General features: G+C 37.0%; 1 non-coding gene across 1 annotated transcript; it reads left to right on the top strand.

Moving 5' to 3' along the window:
- Window positions 1-5,560: 5,560 nt before the first annotated feature.
- LOC121220582 (small nucleolar RNA R71) lies at window positions 5,561-5,667 on the top strand. The gene has a single exon (XR_005917803.1). It is a non-coding gene; the product is annotated as a small nucleolar RNA R71 (small nucleolar RNA).
- Window positions 5,668-5,934: the final 267 nt, after the last annotated feature.

The following is a 5,934-nucleotide window of genomic DNA, read 5'->3' as shown; positions in this document are numbered from 1 at the left end:
TGTGGGGTGCTGCTGACCGATCAGCTGGGCGATGCTGTGGCTAGGGAATTGTTAAGAGGTTTCAGCACTTAAGGGTTTTGGTGCTTTTGGAGGGAACAGTGTATGAATGAAAAAAAATAGATTGGTGAAATTTATAATGAAAGGAGTAGGAGCTAGAGTAGAATTCTTAAAAATTCTAAATTCTAATTCTACTCAAAGTAAATAACAATTAATAATTAATGTAATGCATATTAAATTATTATTTGCTATTAATTTATTAAGATAAAAACTTATCGAATAAAATATGATTAAATTAAAACTAATCCTAACTTTAAATAAAGCTGATAATAATTAATATATATTATAATGGATATAATTATATATTAATAATTATAATCTTTTCTTTTTCTTTTTTTTATTGAACTAAAAACATTTATTCTAGATTCTTTTTGAAAATATTTAAAAAAAAGGCATCTAATTTTTAATATTTTCAAAAAGAGCAACCAAATTTTTAAAAATAATTCAATTAAGTTCCTCGACATAATGAAAATTCAAAATTGAGTTGCAACGTAAAAATTGGATCAAAATTGACCCTTTTATTTGAAAAACTAAAAATTTTTTTTTTCATTTAGGGAATAATTTCTTGGGAAATTATGTTAAAATCAATTTCCAGGAAAGATTAGAGAGGTCACAAGCGGTCCCACTTAAGTTCCAATCTCCTAGACAGAATTTATTTAAACATAATAATCCCAAAAATATACCCTAAATCATTTATTCAAACAAAAGATTAAGAAAAATTAAATATCTGATAAAATGAACGAGATTTGATTCTGTTCAATTTTATCTCCCCAATAATGTTTCAAACGTTGGGCATTAACTCGAAAATTACCTTCCTTACCTTGAAGTTCAACAACTCCGTATGGATAGACTCGATGAGTCATAAATGGACCAGACCAACGTGATTTTAACTTACCTGGAAAGAACCTTAATTTGGAATTGAATAACAAGACTTGCTGACCTACTTCAAATTCTCAAACTCGAATGTGCCTGTCATGCCATTTCTTGAGTCTCTCCTTAAGTAATTTGGCATTCTCGTATGAAGACATTCGGAATTCTTCTAACTCGTTAAGTTGAAGCATTCGTTTCTCTTTAGCACTTTTAAGATCCAAGTTCAGTCGTTGGAGAGCCCAATAAGCTTTGTGTTCTAACTCCAAGGGTAGATGGTAGGCTTTCCCAAAGACTAACCTATAGGGTGACATACCTAAAGGTGTCTTGTATGCTGTCCTGTAAGCCCATAAGGCATCATCCAGTCTTTTGGACCAATCTCGTCGGTTCAGGCAAACTACCTTTTCAAGTATGCCTTTGATCTCATTGTTTGTTCGTTCAGCTTGCCCATTCGTCTGCGGATGGTAAGCTGTAGCGACCTTGGGTTTCACTCCATGTTTATCTAATAACCATTTCAACCACTTGTTCACAAAATGGGACCCTTCATCACTGATGATGGCTCTTGGGGTTCCAAACCTTATGAACACATGTTTTTGCAAAAACTTCATTACAACCTTAGCATCATTTGTCGGATATGCCTCTACCTCAACCCACTTAGACACATAGTCTACTGCTACTAATATGTACTTGTGACCAAAAGATGGAGGGAAAGGACCGAGAAAGTCAATACCCCAAACATCAAGTAATTCTACCTCAATGATGTTTGTTTGAGGCATCTCATTTCTTTTGGTGACATTTTCGACCCTTTGACATCGATCACAACTCTTTACGTAAGCATATGCATCTTCGAATAGTATTGGCCAAAACAATCCGGGTTGCAATACCTTGGTTGTAGTATGTGTACCTCCGAAGTGTCTGCCACTCGGAGCTAAGTGACAGTGGTATAAAATCTTATGTACTTTAGCTTCTGCCACGCATCTCCTGATCATTTGATCTGCACACTTTTTAAACAAATATGGTTCTTCCCATAAAAAGTACTTCACATCATGAAGAAACTTTTTCTTTTCATGATACGTCTTATCAATCGACATCAAACCACAAGCTAAAAAATTAGCAATATCAGGAAACCAAGGGGTATTATGGACATGATTTACCTTCAGTATGTATTCATCTGGAAACGTCTCTCGAATTGGTATAAGAGGAGAGTTCTCTTCTTGTGGCTCCAATCTGGACAAGTGTCTGCTACTTGGTTTTCCACTCCCTTTTGATCTTGAATTTCTAGATCGAACTCTTTAAGTAGAAGTGTCTATCGAATCAATCTCGACTTAGTATCTTTCTTGGCAAGTAAATACCTAATTATCGAGTGGTCCGTATAAACAGTCACTTTGGTACCTACAAGATAAGATCAAAACTTGTCAAAAGCAAACACAATAGCAAGTAACTCTTTTTTTGTTACCGTGTAATTCAGTTGAGCTCCTATCAGAGTCCAACTAGCATAGTAGATGGGATGAAAAACTTTGTTCCTTCATTGACCCATGACAGCTTAGATCGTGAAGTCACTTGCGTCACACATCAATTCAAATGGAAAATCCTAGTCTGGTGTGACTATTATGGGTTCTGAGACTAACCGACTCTTCAAATCATTGAAAGCTCTTAAGCACTCCTCATCAAATTTAAACGTTGTGTCCTTCTCTAATAATTTGCATAAAGGGTTTAGCAACTTTGGAAAAGTCCTTGATGAATCTTCGATAGAAACCAGCGTGGCCCAAAAAGCTCCTAACACCCTTTACAGATATTGGAAGTGGGAGTTTCTCAATAACATCTACCTTTGCTTTAGCTACCTTGATTCCATGTCTTGTTCTCCGATGCTCTAGAACAATACCTTTTCGTACCATGAAATGGCACTTTTCCCAATTAAGTACAAGGTTTGTTTCTTCGCATCGCCTTAGTACATTGTCTAGATTGGCTAGGCAATCATCATATGTATCTCCGAATACTGAAAAATCATCCATCAAAACTTCCAAATATTTCTCAACCATGTCAATAAAAATAGACATCATACATCTTTGAAATGTAGCAAGTGCATTGCATAAACCAAATGGCATGCGCCTAAATGCAAACGTACCATACGGGCAGGTGAATGTTGTCTTGTGCTGATCTTTCGCTGCTACTGTAATCTGATTATACCCCGAGTATCCATCGAGAAAACAATAATAGTCTCACCCTGCAAGTCTATCCAACGTTTGGTCCAAAAATGGCAAAGGAAAGTGATCTTTCTAGTTGCCTTGTTCAGCTTCTGGTAATCAATGTAAATTCTCCATCCCGTAACCGTTCTAGTCGGTATCAACTCATTATGCTTGTTTTCAATGACCGTGATACCTCCTTTCTTTGGCAGGCACTGGACCAGACTTACCCATGAACTATCTAAGATGGGTTAAATTATACTTGCATCTAACCACTTGATTATTTCTTTCTTGACTACGTCATTCATGATGGGGTTCAGTTTTCGTTGTCTGTAAATCGTCCCTTTTTCGCTATCTTCTAAGATAATCTTGTGCATGCATACAGATGGACTAATTTTGCGAATATCGTCTATGGTCAATCTCATAGCCTTCTTGAATTGTTTCAACACTAGGATGAGTTTCTCTTTTTGCTCAATAGTTAATTCTACTGAAACAATCACAGGCAGAGTAGAAGAGTTACCTAAATAAACATATTTCAAATGTGAGAGAAGTACCTTCAGTTCTAATTTAGGTGGCTCCTCGATTAACGCTTTTGGTTAGGCATAATCCCTTTTCTCTAACTTCAAATATTAAAAGCGGGATTGCGGATTAAATCCCCTTTGATTAGCTTCCAACAAAACTAAGTATTCATCCTCCTCTTCATCATTTGGAGGATCTGATGTCAAAATTTCTTCCACTGGGTCCTTAACATAATTGAGTTCCTTTTCCACGATTAAATCTTCTAAATCGAACACTGCAAAACAATCATTAATTGTGTCAGGAAATCGCATGAACTTAAAAACGTTAAATGTTACCTGAACACGCATAGTAAGTTCGTCCTTCTGCACATTAAGGGTCCTTCTGGTTGCTAAGAATGGTCCTCCTAGGATGATTGACACCTCTTTGTTTGCTTCAAAGTCTAGAATCACAAAGTCAGTAGGAAAGATAAATTTGTCTACACATACCAATACGTCCTCAATTTTTCCTTTTGGATGTGCTAAGGATCGATCTGCTAATTGAAGTGTAACCGTAGTAGGTCTAACTTCACCTATCCCCAACTCTCTAAATATTGACATGGACATCAAGTTGATACTCGCACCCAAGTCACATAGTGCGTTACCACAATATGTTGCTCCAATATTGCAAGGTATGGTAAAACCTCCAAGATCCTTCAATTTTGGGGGTAGTTTGTCTTGAAGATATACACTGCATTCCCTCATTAGGGCTACCGTCTCAAATTCTCTAGGCCTTCATTTTTTAGACAAGATATCCTTCATAAATTTGACGTAGTTCGACATTTGTTCAAGTGCTTCAACCAATGGGATGTTGATATAAAGTTACTTGAGTACATCTAGGAACTTCTTGAATTGAATTTCCTGCTTCTGCTTTTAAAGTCTTTAAAGGTAAGGTGGTGGAGGTTTCTTTACTAGAACTGGTTGATTCGTTTTCTGTGGCAATTCTACATCTAACGGAGTTATTAGTTGATCAGAGTTAGCTGGTTCAAAAGTTACCTTCTCAGATTTTGTAGATTTAATTTCTGGTGAAACTGGAATTTCAACACTCGGTTGAACTTCTTCTGAGTTTTGAGCATCAGCTGGCTCCTTCTCAACTTCGATGGAATCGGGCTCTGAATTCTTTTTGCTCCTTAACGTTAACGCTTTACAATGCTCCTTCCCTAGATTTCTCGGATTCTCCGTATCACTAGGTAAAGCACCTTGTGGTCGGTTTCTGAGTTCAGTTGCAAGCTGGCCCACTTGATTCTCTAAATTTCTTAGAGAGGCATCATTTTTCGCCATGTATATGCCTTCAATAGTTTCTCTAGGCTATTGGATGGTTCAGCTTGGGTTGGTTTCTGAGCTTGTTGGGAAAAATTAGGTGGCTGGGTCGATCTAAGTTTGACATAATTGTTACTGGTTCCTGCCCCTTGGTTACTCCAGGAAAAATTTGGGTGGTTTCGCAATGATGGGTTATAGAAATTGGATTGCAGCCCTTGCCTTCCTCGATTTTGGTTCTGGTTACCCATGTAATACACAGATTCTGTGCTTGATGGACATTCTTCGAACAAATTTCCTTCCCCACAATAAACACAGGCTACATTTTCAAATTGATTTAGTGGCTGTGCTGCAAAATTATTACACCCATTAGTAGTAAGATTTTTTAACATTGAGAATATTGATGATACTTGAGATGCGAGTGAAGTAAGATCATCTACTTCATGTATTCCAGCGACTCGTCTTCTTGACGTTGTTGGATTGGTTGACCATTGATAATTGTTGCTGGCAATCCTCTTAATGATTTCATAAGCCTCATTATAAGACTTAGAAAGGAGAGCACCATTAGCAAAATCGTCCACTACCATCCTCATGTGAGCATTGAGACTATTATAAAATGTCTCAAGTTGTATGCAATGTGGGATTTCATGATAAGAGCACTTCCATAATAATTCTTTGTACATTTCTCATGCCTCATACAATGACTCATCATCCATTTGTTGGAAAGCAGTGATCTCGTTCCTCAACTTAGCATTCTTGCTAAGCGGGAAATAATTCATAAGAAATTTTTCTACTAACGCTTGCCATGCTGAAATTAAGTTTGGTGGTAATGAGTTCAACCAAGCTCGAGTTCTGTCCCTTAGTGAATATGGGAACAACTTCAATCATAATGCATATTCAGGTACTCTGGCTTACTTGAAAGAATCGCTCACCTCCATAAACAGTCTTAAGTGTAGGTGAGGATCTTCGGTAGGCATTCCACTGAATTAGCCCACTGCTTAAAGCATCTGGAACAT

This window comes from Gossypium hirsutum, chromosome D08 (genome assembly GCF_007990345.1).
Source record: "Gossypium hirsutum isolate 1008001.06 chromosome D08, Gossypium_hirsutum_v2.1, whole genome shotgun sequence".
Taxonomy (NCBI): Eukaryota; Viridiplantae; Streptophyta; class Magnoliopsida; order Malvales; family Malvaceae; genus Gossypium; species Gossypium hirsutum.
Note: the sequence above shows the minus strand (reverse complement) of the source record. Positions and strands in the feature narration are given on the sequence as shown.